General features: G+C 40.7%; 1 long non-coding RNA gene across 3 annotated transcripts in view; it reads left to right on the plus strand.

Moving 5' to 3' along the window:
- The window catches only part of LOC117314522 (uncharacterized), an 82,558-nt gene that overhangs the window by 819 nt on the left and 67,379 nt on the right, over positions 1-14,360 (plus strand). The window lies entirely within an intron of this gene.

The raw sequence follows: 14,360 nt of genomic DNA on the forward strand, positions 1-14,360 counted from the left end.
CTGTAACCTCTGGCAAGGTAATGTTTTTGTGCTTCATCTTGCTAATTTGCAAAATAGGGGTAATAGAATTTATCTCTTAAGAGTTTGTCATGAGGATTAAAAGAGTTAAGAGTAAAATTGGTAGAACTGTATCTGGTAAATGATAAGGCATTCTATTAAGATCGAGATCCCTCCTGTGCTTTGAAGCTTATGGTCTAAAGCAGATGTAGGCATTGTATAAACACTAACATAAAGGTATATGGTAAATGCGAGAGGTAAAAACACTGAATGAAGATTTTAGGTCTGATCTCTTAATTTTGAGGTGGTTTCTGAATGGGCCAAAGGAGAAAGTGACATTTAAATTGTGTCTGATGTGCATAGAAACAGATGGACTAGAAGTGGGGGGCTAGAGAAAGAAACGAGTTAAAGATGACTCTAAGGGTTTTGATTAAATGTTGGGCATTGTGTAGAAAAAAATGCAGAGACGCTCTGGCTTATGTTGTTTTTCTTCAGAGGATTTAATTTTACTCAGCTGGCAGAGTTGACATTTAATAAAGGATTCAGGCTTTGGGAGGACTGATCAATTTCTGGTTTTCCCTTATTCCAGACCATAGGCCTCTAAGAATCTCAACAAAAAACCTAGCATTTTAATGGGTCCCCATCTTGGGGGGGCCTTGAACTCTGTAAGTTTGTATTCCCAGCTCTGTGAGATTGTGGAAAGGTCTACTTAGCTTTTTGACCACTTAGCACCTGCTTGGTATCTTGATTTCTAGTGTCCTTGCAGATTAGAATTAACCAAATGTCTCAAGGATAAAAGGAAATTAAGCAAATTGTCAAGCAAATTGTCCAATTTACTTCTCTGTGGTCCCCCTATCTCTGGGGTCTTGTCCCTTCAAGACCTGTCTAAAGTTCTCAACTCTAGCTTTTATCTTCCCAGATCTGAAAGACTCCTGACACTTCTGGGTCACTGCTTTCTGCTTGCACTAAGTGCTGTGCTCAGAAACTCAGTAAATGCCCCAGGAGAAAAAGCAATGGAGAAGTTCTCTATCACTATGTATTTTTCTTCTCCCTGGGATCCCAATCCCTTATGTCCTCACTGGCTTGGTTGCTCTCCAGTGCCTTCAAATCGCCTGTGTGGTTTTTGTTTTGTTTTGTTTTTTCAGCTTTTCTTGGTTTTTGTTTTACTCTTATCCTTTGGTTTTATTTTTCTTTTCAGCAACAGATATTCCTAATTCCTATAGAAGTGTTGGTTTGATTCAAGCTACTAAGTCATAGCTAGAAGTTATGCCAAGAATGAAGTTTCCGTTTACTGATACAGGGAACACTGGGAAGGAGCAGATTGCGGGGGCAGCATTGGAAGCTCAGTTTTGGGCACATTAAGCTTGAGAGACGTGTTAGTCATCTGAATGTAGAGATGTTGAGTAGGAGTTGGATATGGGAGTCTAGGGTTTCAGGGGATTGGTCCAGAGTAGAGATGTGGATTTTTGACTCAATAGCATATAGGTGGCATTTAAAGCCATGAGGCTTGGTGAGATTATCAAGGGAGTATAGAGAGATGAGCCTTGAGCATATTTAGAGGTTGGAAAGTTAAGGAATAAGCAAAGGAGACTGAAAAAGGTGATCAGAGAGATGGAGGAAATTGCAGACAGTTTGGTCACCTGGGAGTCGAGTGATGAAAGTGTTTCAAGGAGAAGGGAGTAGTCAGCGATGTCTGATCCTATTCAGAAGTTAAGCAAGTTGTGAACATTGGATCTAGCAACATAGAGGTGATCTGGGAAAGCACACCTTCAGTAGAGTTATGGAGAAGAAAGGTCAGTTATAATGGATTCAGAAGAGAATGGGAGGAGAGAAATTTGTGACTCAAGGAGGTTTGCCACAAAGGAAAAGAAGGAACTAAGGTGGTAGCTAAAAGGAAGTTGGGTCAAGAGAAGGTTTTCTATTTTTTAATGGGAGAATTAACTGTATATGTGTTTATTTAAAGGAGTGATTCAGTAGAGAGGGCAGAATGGATGATGTAGGAGAGAGAGGGAATGGATGTAAGGATGTAGGCAAGAAGGGATGGGCTCTTACCCACAAGTAGAGGGATTGGCCTTGTCTAGAAGCATGGACAGTTCATCCATAGCATTGGAGAAAAAGTAGGGATATGATCACAGATTCAGGTAGATTGGTAATACAGATGGTCCCCAATGACAGTGGTTCGACTTATTTTTTGGCTTTACAATGTTGTGAAAGCAATAGCATCCAGTAGCAACCTTACTTTGAATTTAGATCTCTTCCCAGGCTAGCAGTATGTGGGACCATCCTCTCTCATGATGCTGGGCAGAGACAGTGACCCACAGCTCCCCGTGAGGCATGATAGGAGAGTCAACAGCTGATACAGTTACAGCCATTCTGTTTTTTACTTCCAGTAAGGTGTTCCACAAATTACATGAAGTTTTCAATACTTTATTGTAAAATAGGCTTTGTGTTAGATGGTTTTGCCCAACCGTAGGCTAATGTAAATGTTCTGAGCACGTTTAAGGTGGGCTAGGATAAGCTGTGATGTTTGTTAGGTTATGCGTTTTCGACTTATGATATTTTCAACTTACGATGGGTTTCTTGAGACATAACCCCATTGTAAGTCGAGGAGGATCTGTAATTTTAAAACCCCTTAACAATTCATGGAGGTTTCTGATATAGCAGGCGCTATGCTAAGCACTTTGCATACGTGATTTCATACAATGACCCTTTGAGGTTAGTTGTCATATTGTTTCTATTTAACTTACAAGGAAATTGAAGCTTAAGGATGTTAATGTCATACAGCAAGTAAGTGACCGAACCAAGATTTAAACCCTTATCTGTCTGACTCTAGAACCTGTGCACTAACATATCAGCTTACGGTGGTTGTTCTCTTCCCATCCCTCCACCTCTTTTGCTGTGTATCTCTCTCTCTCTCATATATATATATATGTATCTCCCAAATAATCACCAAGCCGTGCCCATTTTACCTCCTAAATGCTTCTTGATTCTGAGTCCTCTTCTTTGCATTCTTACTATTCTTACCAGCCTTTGACGAGACCCATACAGCCTAAGTTGTATCTTCTGTGCAATCAGAGAATGGTCTATCTGAAGTGCAACTCTGACCATACTAGTTCCCTCCTCAAATATTTCTGTCACCACTTTGCCCTATGAGTTCAAACTCCTTAAACATGCTGAGCCTTCACTGTCTGGTTACTGCCTGTTTTTCCAGTCTCAAATATTGTTAGACTCTCCATAGTCCTCAAGCAATTTCTATCTTTTACTTATCAAGTGATATTCATAATGATGTATTGACATGTTTGCCTCCACAACTAGGCCATGAATTCCTTGAGGGTAGGGATTGTATCCTATTTGTAATGTTTGTCTATAATAGTTTGTTGAGTGAATATGCGTGAATGAATGAATGAATAGCACAGATGTATAGTTTTTCCAAGGAAAAGAAAAGGAAGCATCTTATCCTTTTAGAGTTTTTAAAAAATGAGTGAATGGCTGTGGTTTCTGAAATTTTCTGAGCATAGGTAAGAGAATGCAAGAGAGAACTTATGACAGTTCATTATTCAAGACACATCAAGCAACTTCCTTGTACCAGGCACTTTAGTGGGAGCTAGGGATAGGTAGAGGCAGATAACAGGCAAGTAAACCAAAAAAGAAAGAAAGAAGAAAATTTGGGGGGAATGATAAAAGCTGCGATGGAAACAAAGCAGGGTGTTATGTAAGGAGTGCCTGAGCAGCTGCTTTAGATTAGCTCTAAGACAAGGCCTGAGGAGGTAATACTTACCTCGAGACCCGTATGACATAAGAAGGAAGCAACCACATGGAGTTTGGGGGACAGCAGCACAGGCAGAGGGGAGGAGCTGGTGCACGGTCCCGTCCTGAAGGCGGAAGAGAGCTTGGCAGTGAGTTTTTAGAGGTAGTGAGGAGTCAAAGCCCGTTAGGGCCTTGTAGGATGGGGGAGGACTTTGGATTATGGGGAGCTGTTCAGAGGTTTTAAGGTGGGGGGATGACCCGATCTGAGTTAGCGGGTACAAAGGTCACCCATCGCTCTGTGAAGAAAGGATTGTAGGAGGTAAGGGTACGAAATGAGTCAGGAAGGCGTTGCAGGTTAGAGAGAGGGTGTGGCTTGAGTCAGGGTGATGGCAGGGAAGGTGGAGAGAAGGGGTGCATTTGGGATACTTTGGAGAATGAATTTAGGTAATTTACTGATGGATTAGATGGAGGGGAGGAATAAAGGAGCAAAGGGTGACTGCTAAGTTTTTGGCTTGAGCAAAATGACGTGATAATCATGTCATTTACAGAGACGCAGCCGACTGGGTGGAAGGAGTAGGAAATCAGGAGTTCTGTTTTGGGCATGTTCATTCTGAAATGCTTGCTTGGGCATCAAATGGATGTATCACGGGAGTAGGCTAGAGATGTGAGCCTGGAGTTCGGTGGAAAGGTTGGGGCTAGAGATAAGAATTTGGTGCTCATGAACATGTAGCGGCTTTGGAGACTTTAGAAGTTAAAAAGAAACAGTGCGGTCTTGCTGAAACCAGAAGTTTCAGGACCGGTGGGGTCAGCCTGGTCAAATATGAGAAGTTAAGTAAGATGAGAACTGAGAAGTAACCGTTGGGTTTGCCAACATGGAAGTTGTCTGTGAACTTGACAAAAATAGCAGTTTCCGTGAAGTGGTGGGAACTGAGCCCAAGTGGAACAAGGGGAGGACAGTTTTAGTTGTGAGAAGCAGAGTCTACAACCATAGATTACTCTTTCCAGAAGTTTTGCTATTGTCTTAACTACTTAGTGAAGGGCATAAGGCCTTTGGACAAGTCTCGCAACTGAAAATGGATGGTAGTAGCTCACAAATTAATGTGTTTTTGCCACAAGGTGTCACTAATTCTTTATTATCTTCTGGTAAGTAAAATTATTGCAGCACAAGCATACCTGGTATTAAGGAAATACTGTTTTTTTTTTTTTTTTAAATCACATTTACAAAATAGGCCAATTAGAAGGTAGTTGTTTACACTGGGGAAAGGTTTCCTTTCAAGAGCCAGTCTCTCTAGAATATTCAACATCTGTGCACAGGCCTAAAGGGACACATTGAACATGAGGCTGGGTATCAGAGGGCCAGGATTCTGGACTTAGAGCACTGGATTGAGAGAAGACTGGGGTGCAACTCCAGTTTTGCGCTCACTAGCTGTGTGACCTCAGGCAAAATTTAAATGATTCTTTGTCTTATTGATTTTTTTTATCTTTCATTATTATTTTAAAATAACAGAGTAGAGGCTCCTTTACCCATCTCACCCAATTATTTTTACACGTCAAAAGAGATGTGTATAACAGAGATGCTTAGAAAATGGTGAAGTGCAATGTAAATACAAGATTTAAAACAATTTTTATAAACATCATTTATGCCCAACTTTATAACAATGAAGGTATAACGTTAGGCCGTTATATTAGTGAAGACTCTTGATGCCAAGTGGTAGAAACCCAGTTTGAACTTGCTTGGCAAGCAGGGTATGTTTTGATGTTTCTAAGGGCGGTTCACGTGACTTCCGGAATGGCAGCGCTGCGGGGATGGGAGGGCTTCGGGCGTCACTGGAATCAGGGATTTGAATGACAGCAACGTGGGCACCCCTACTTTCCTCTTTCCTTCTGTACAATGTCTTTATCTCTTTGGTTCCAGCTTGCTTCCTCCACCTAATAGGGAACATGTTGATATTATGAAGGTTGTGGGACGTCCACATGACAACACCCCGTAGGTTGAGAAGACAGAGCTGAAGAAGTAGATGCTATAAATTACCTTGATTTTGGTGAAGAGAATGTAAATTTCAAATTTATGAAAGCCATTGTCAATACTGACTTTCAAATTAAAAAAAATAAAAACCAAATGTTCTGAAACAGTCTAGTATCTTTGGGTCTGCATGTCTTTATTTTAAAAAGTTAGACAGTCTTTATTATCTTCAATAAGTTCATATTATAAAGAGTTAAGATTATGGGATCAATGTACCTAATTTAAAGAAAGCAAAATTTTTTTAAAAATTACCAAAAAAAGAGGTATAATTTTTTAAAAAGAAATCTTCATTTTAAACATTTCAGAATGGTATTCTTTTAAAAGGCATTCTGGTCTGGAATATATGTTAATTAAAACCTATTTTTACATAACTCTTCAGGAACATATGTATCACAATTTTATGAGGTATATTTGCTAGTCATGTATAATGTATTTAATTTCTTTTAAACCCCCCCAAGTATGCCAATTCCTTTTAACTGAAAAATCTTAAGAACTATTACTGAATTTTTTCCCTGCATATGCATTAATTAATCAAAAGTCACTTTAGTTATCCATGAGATTTTATCTGAAAATAAATTCTGAGCTGAATTCCCTTGGCAGAAGCAGAAGCAAGTTTTATAAACTTTCTTATGTTGAATGGATGGAATCTCTCTTCCCAGCCCTGAGATTATATTGAAATCCAGGAAATGCAGACACTAGCACTTAAGTCCCCTGTTTTGAGGGAAACATCTCAAAAGGAAAGACCATTCCCTTTCCTGGGAGACTGGTGTCTCCCTGCTCTCCATACAGCTCACCCAAACATTGACAACATTGGTAGAATTGTGCTTTATTGTATATATGCCCCAGCTGTTTATGAATATTGTTAAATATTTAGATCTCTATAAGAAACTCTGATACAACATAGAGCATAACTAGGTCTTCTAAACTGTATCCAAGGATATTTCCCAAAATTATAACATCCTTGTCCCTGAGATTTGTTTTAAAAGGACAGGGTTGGGGACTCTTGGTTTAAAATGGCATTGAATGAAGTGGGAATTTCTTCCAAGTACTAGCTACATATCTGTGGCAGCAGTGATAGGGTTTGTCCATTTCTGTTTAGAAGAGCGCAGTAGATGTAAGCAAGGGGCAGGGGGTAGAAGTTGTGCATAGCAGTCTGTTTCAGCTTGAGAAGGAGATTTAAAAGGCACCCAGGTAGACAGCGAGTGAGGCCGGGGGGCAGTTATGATGCTGTTTGTTGGCAGAGCACCAAGTCTGGATTTATTCCCTTGCTGGAAGGTAAGAGGAGGAAGAGGAGAAACATGGAGCTTCTGGAAAAAGTGCTGTCAGACAGGGGAAAGGAAGTATGTATTTGGACAGTCAGAGGAAGACGCATCTCTAGAAGTGAGACAGTTTGGCATCCCTAAAGACATTGGCACCACCCATGAATAAAAGCAGGAAGCCACAAGAAAAAGAGTGCTTGAAAGACAATTAGATGCGATTGAAAGGGGGTGATATTATAGGCAGAAATACTTTCTGAATGCCAGGGATTGTGCTGGGGGCTGAGATTAGGATGATGAATAAAATTGCCATGGTTCTTGCCCTCACGACTCTAGTGGGGTAACCAGGGGAACAGAAACTTCCAATCCTGTGTGATATGAGTGATAACAGGGTGGGACAGGGTGCAATAGAAGCACGAGGACCCCTAACCCATGCTGGGGGTCGTGGCAGGCTTCCTGTGTGACATGATGCTGGAGATCAGGCCGAATGAAATTGTAGGAGTTTGCCAGATGAAATGAGGGGGAAAGAATACCAGGTGTGAAGCCCAAGAGGTGAGAGAATGCCTAGAATCTTGAGGATCTGAGAGCTCAACGTGTCTGAATCAGAATATGAGGCAGGGGGTATTAAAAATATGTGATTAAAAGGAGATTAAACCTGCAGTTACAGAATTCAAATCCACATTATGGAGAATGTTGTTGAACGTCAAATGAGTGATTTAAAGAACCATCCTGAGAAATGTTCTCAGAACTAGAGGAAAGGATTAAAATATTGACCCAGCATGGGAGATGATAGGTATTGATATATAGGAGAGCAGATAACAATTCAACCTAAAACTCATATTCCTATGGGACCAGAGAAGTAACAATGAAACATGTAATTTAACAAGTGTTCCCTGAGTTGAAAAAGTACTTGAATACACAGATCAAGATGGCTGTCCACAATCCAAGAAAAACTAATGGCAACATTTTTATACTACAGGGATATAGAAAACAGATCTTACGAGCATCCAGGCAAAAAGAAGCAAATTACCTTGCAAGAATGAAAATCCCACTGACCGTAGGCTTTTCTGCAACAAGATCAGAAGACAATTTAACAACATCTAATAGAGTTTTCAGGGAAAATGTTGGGAACAACCTCACCCTCAAAAATTCCATTATTTTTCAAGGCAATAGCATTTACTTTCAGACTTGCAAAGCCTTGCACCATAGACCATTCCTGTCCCTCATTAAAAAATACTCACAAAAGAGCAGTCAAAATGAAGAACTCAGTAATGAGGAAATTATGATTCACAAGGACTTATGAAACCAACCTTACTCATTTTGGACCAAAATACAGCTACTTGGTTGACCTCCATGTGGTCTGGTCGGTTCTGGGGACTGAGGGTGAAGCTTGGCCTGCAGAACTTCCCTGAGCTATTCCTCCTGAGGCAACTCTCAGGTCCCAGAAATTTTTTTTTTTTTTTTTTTTTTTTTTTTGCGGTACGCGGGCCTCTCACTGTTGTGGCCTCTCCCGTTGCGGAGCACAGGCTCCGGACGCGCAGGCTCAGCGGCCATGGCTCACGGGCCCAGCCGCTCCGCGGCATGTGGGATCTTCCCGGACCAGGGCACGAACCCGCGTCCCCTGCATCGGCAGGCGGACTCTCAACCACTGCGCCACCAGGGAAGCCCCAGAAAATGTATTTCTTGCCTCGCATGCTTTACCCCTTGTTTCAGAAGGAATGTCATGTTTGATGACCGCTTAAAACTGATTTCGTTTCCAACGTCTGCTAATATTGCCTTAGCTACTTACCTGGTTGAGATACAATGTCGAGAAGAACTAAACACTCCCCTTTTCTCAGAACAGAGTCATGTAGCTTATTGATCATTTTCATGTCCAAGAGCTTGCGGTTCTTTTAATTGGGCAAGACTAGTAAACTGTGTATTAGCAGCCGTTGAGTCCTGAATCTTCGCCTTATCTCATCTGGGACTTGTGAATGTCCCTGTGTTACCTATGGTTAGAACCAGCATGTTCATTATATACATATGATGCTGACGTTTAGAAATGTAGCTTATTTCTTTTTCTGTTTCTTACAGAAAATCTCAGAAGCAGATATACAATTTATCATTTCCTTTTGATCAAGGAAGTTAGTGACTCATTTCAGTAAGACAGATATTCTTAAAGGCACAGAAAAAAACCTGAAAATCATAACATTTCTAGTTACTATTGCTGTGTAGCTAGTTCCCCCAGAAATGAGTGGCTTCAGTAATAACCATTGTCTCATGCTCCCAGATTTTGTGGGTCAGAAATTGGAACAGGATGCAGTGGGGATGGTTTGTCTTTACTCCGTGAGGCCTGGGACCTCAGCTAGTAAGACTCAAACTGGAGATGACTTGACAGCTAGGGGCTGGAAACATCTGGAAGCTCTTCCACTCTCCTGTCTGGTGCCTGGGTTGTGATGACTTGAATACTAGGACCACTGAGCAAAATAGTTGCTAACTTGCCGAGACTCAAGGAAAGGGGACGTAGATCCCACTTTCAGTGGGAGGAGTGTCAAAAAATTTGTAGCTCTATTTTAGAAACTACCTGATAATAAATTGCTAACATTGGTTTTCTTTGGCTCACAGGTTTTGGAATGGTGCTATGGGTTGAATTGTGTCTCCCCACAAATTCATCTGTTAAAGTCCTAACCTTCAGTACTTTGGAAATAGGGTCTTTGCAGATACAATTAGTTTATTTAGAATGATGTCATACTGGAGTGGGGTGGGCTCCTAGTCCAACATGATTGGGGTCCTTTTAAGAAGGGGAGTTTGAACACAACCCCCCACCCCACCCCCCACCCCCACACACAGGGAGAAACCCTGTGAAGCTAAAGACAGAGATTGGTATGGTGCTGCTACAAGCCAGGGGATGCCAGAGACTTCCAGGGAGCTACCGGAAGCTCGGGGAGAGGACTGGAATAGACGCCTTCACAGCCCCCAGAAGGAACCAACCTGAGCAACACCATGAACACCATGATCTTGGACTTCTAGCCTCCGCAACTATGAGACAATAAACTCCTGGTATTTAAGCCAATCGATTTGTTACAGCAGCCCTAGAAAACTAACGCAGATGGTTTTTAGTTTCTTTATATTTTTCAATATTTTTCATATTTTTGACAAGGAACATATGTTTCTTTAAAAGTGAGGGAAATAGATTTATTTAATATAATAATTTCAATTTCTAGATTCCATAAAACATGGAAATATACTTTGGTTGTATCTGGGTAATGCAACTATAGGTAACTTTTTTTAAAATTCCTTCTACTTCTCTATCCTGAAAGTGTTTTCTATCATAAGTGTGTGTCATTTTATTATGGGAGGGAAAAGAGACCGCAGGAAGCAGCCATTGAAAGTAGAAAGAGTAAGGACTTCAGGGAGATGACCCTGGGTCCTGCTCTGCTACTTAGTAATTCTGAGCCTGTTTCCTAATCTGAACATGGGAGGACTATTTCTCAGTGTTGCTGTGAGAGGTCAATGAACGAACACATCTGAAATCACCTAACCTGATGCCTCATAAGCTTCGCCTTCACTCTCTACAGTTTAACTGACAACCTCCATGACTGTAATTATGGGGGTGGGTGGAAGACTGAAGTAATTTAAGAGCTCATGCATGATTTTCCCTGATAGTTAGTGGGAGACTAAGTGCGTGAAAAGGTAGGGAGCCTAGAGGTGGCTTTTACTGTGAAGCAGAGGCCGCTTGAGCTAATAGTCTCTACTTACCCAGCTCCCTCCTAAGGCTTTGGGAACGGTCAAGGTCAAAAATGGATCAAATGGTCATGTGGCTTTGAAAAAACCTGCAAAAGGTATTTTAACTGCAATCAGTTAGGACTGCGGCCTCCTTCCGCTCTGCCCCTCTGCCCCGACCCCAGCCACTTGGATGGCCTTGGAGTGGCCATGGGGATTTGGGGCCTGGGCTAAGGGAAAGTTGACTTATGGATACATTTAATTTGGGCTCAGTGAGATGTATTTATGGGGTTTGCAGCCACCTCCTTGAATATGTAAGCTGTTAATAGCTAACCTGGGGTACAAGGGCCTTGCAGAGGTATTCCCACTGGCCACTGTGCCTACTCACCCAGCTTTTGAGACGAATAAGAACACATATAAGGGGCTTTCCTGGTGGCGCAGTGGCTAAGAATACGCCTGCCAATGCAGGGGACACGGGTTCAAGCCCTGATTCAGGAAGATCCCACAGGCCGCAGAGCGGCTAAGCACTTGCGCCACCTCAATGAGAAGTCCGCACACTGCAACGGAGACCCAGTGCAGCCAAAAATAAATAAATTTTAAAATATAGATTTCATATGTTTAAAAAACACATGTAAGAACACTTTTTACAGAGCCTAGCACTGATGCAGTATGTGGGTACTGGAGGAGAAAAAGGGTTTGAGATACATGGAGCCAGAAAGTTGCCTGTGGAAAAAATTTCCAGATTTTACAGCTTCTATATGAAAGAAACTTGATAGAAATTTCTCCAAGTTTCACAACAGTCTTAAAAATTTAAATGACATTATCAATAATGAGTTGAGAAGCTGAAAAAATTATTCTAAACTATTAATGTTGACAAGAACACCATTTGAATCAAGTAAGCTAAAAAAAAATCAGATATAAGTTTTATTCTTTCTACACAAAATGTTACAAAATCTTCATAGGAAGAAGTGATTTAAAAGGGTATGCGGAAAAAATCTTATTAAAAAGTGATTAAAAAACTACAATGAGGTATCACCTCACACCAGTCAGAATGGCCATCATCAAAAAATCTACAAACAATAAATGCTGGAGAGGGTGTGGAGAAAAGGAAACCCTGCTGCACTGTTGGTGGGAATGTAAATTGATACAGCCACTGTGGAGAACAGTATGGAGGTTCCTTCAAAAACTAAAAATAGAATTACCATATGACCTGGCAATCCCACTACTGGACATATACCCTGAGAAAACCATAATTCGAAAAGAGTCATGTACCACAGTGTTCATTGCAGCTCTGTTTACAATAGCCAGGACATGGAAGCAACCTAAGTGTCCATCAACAGATGAATGGATAAAGAAGATGTGGCACATATATATACAATGGGATATTACTCAGCCATAAAAAGAAACGAAATTGAGTTATTTGTAGTGAGGTGGATAGACTGAGAGTCTCTCATACAGAGTGAAGTAAGTCAGAAAGAGAAAAGCAAATACCATATGCTAACACATATATGTGGAATCTTAAAAAATATATATTCTGAAGAACCTAGGGGCAGGACAGGAATAAAGACTGCAGACATAGAGAATGAACTTGACATGGGGAGGGGGAAGGGTAAGCTGGGACGAACTGAGAGAGTGGCATGGACATATATACACTACCAAACGTAAAATAGATAACTAGTGGGAAGCAGCCGCATAACACAGAGAGATCATCTTGGTGCTTTGTGACCACCTAGAGGGGTGAGATAGGGAGGGCGGGAGGGAGACACAAGAGGGAGGAGATATGGGGATATATGTATATGTATAGCTGATTCACTTTCTTATAAAGCAATTATACTTCAATAAAGATGTTAAAAAAAGTGATTAAAAAGTGTATGCAGGAAAAGGAGCATTAATGAAATGTGTCTAGAGGTTGTTAATCAAAATACTAATATTTGAGGGGGGATTTTATTGTCAAACAAACCACTGCTTCATTAAATTTATCTAATATGAACATTAAATTTATAATGTGTGATTTGTTTCTCTATATAAATATTTGTATTCATTTTAAAATTTGTATTTGTAAGTTTGCGTCCTTTTTCTCCAGAATGACAGAAGGCCCCTCACTACCTGGGTCTGGCTTAAAAGAGCCCAAGTTTCGGATTAATCCTTGTTCTTCTGCAAAGTTGTTACTTGAATCTGATGCTAATATTTAGCATTGTAGCTTCTGCTTTTCCATTTCCTACAGCAGAACTGAAAATTGGAGGAGCTATTTACTGATCATTTCCTTTTGATCTAAAAGGTTTCAGTGGCTCTGTCTAGTAAGAGTTTGAGGATGCTGTTCACCTAGTCAGAGTAAAACCGTGACTCAGAGTGTGAGAAAATGGCTCTCATCTTCCCAGGAAGCTTTAAATATGAAAACATGTTGTGCTTTTGAATAAAAAGTACAATTTAAAGCCAGTGGATGGAAATTTCTTGTAAGAAGATATGAAAATCCCCTCACTCTTCCTATTCTTAAAATTAAGAGTTATTTTTGTCACAGGAGCTGAGACCTGAATACATTTTGGGAAATGAATTTGGCAGTTTGTGATAAGGCCCATGAGTCTGTACATCTTTCCTTGGGGCAGCCCCTCCAGTACCCCCCTTTTGCACCCACTGTGCCACGGTGTCTTGCTGTTTCAAAACACAGGAAAAATGGACTTGCATAATAAAATTACTTTTGCACATATATGATTTTAATTTAAAGCCAGGAACTACTCTGTTGTTTTAAAAATATTTCAGGTCTGTGAAGCTCTATTACAGATTTATTACAGAAAGAACATAAAACCAGTATCCAGCCTCGAGTATGGTCCTCAACCCCTATGCTGGTATGGAGAAAAAGAGCGCGTCTTCAGAGTATCCATGTTCAAATGCCGACTTCATTATGGGGCAAGTTACTAAATTTTCTCATCTATAAAGCATAGATATTAATATTCACCCACAAAGTTGTGAGAATTTAATGAGACAGAGGTAAAAATTTTTAAAAAACCTTTCCCATCTAGTCCCCTGGCACCAAGAAGGAGCTAAGTAAATGCTTAAAGGAAAAGCAAGATAATGTCTTAAATCTCCTTCCAAAGAGTTTGGGATCTAGAATATAGCAGAAAAGAAGGATCAAAGGAAAAGGATTAAATCATGGAGCCCTTGAAGTTGATGAATGTTGAAGGAAGTTGTAGAAAGATGAGTGATTATGGTTTGGAGAAATTCTACTAAGATGTAAGCAGATAAATTATGTGTAAGGAACCACTGTTAGATTTTCCTGGTTGAATTAAAGTTTTCACATTCATTTATTTGTTTGTTCTTTCATTAACTCAACAAACATGGAACGAACATTACAACATATGCCAGGAGGGTTTTAGGACGGGGAATACAAAGAGAAACGCAACCCGTTTTTGCCCTCAGAGAAGTTACAGTCTACATGGGGGAGAGTAACGTGACAACAATAAGGACTTTAAAATGTGGGGTACAGAAGAGGAAGGATCAGTTTTACATCAGAAAGGAGGCGGGCTCAGCGAGGGCTTCATGGCAGAGGTGATTCTTGAGACGAGAAAGTGTCTGCACAGCTGAGGAGGTGAGGAGGGTGGACGGTGTAGAGCGCAGGCAGACGAGCCGGAGTGAACAAA

Source organism: Tursiops truncatus, chromosome 12 (genome assembly GCF_011762595.2).
Source record: "Tursiops truncatus isolate mTurTru1 chromosome 12, mTurTru1.mat.Y, whole genome shotgun sequence".
NCBI lineage: Eukaryota > Metazoa > Chordata > Mammalia > Artiodactyla > Delphinidae > Tursiops > Tursiops truncatus.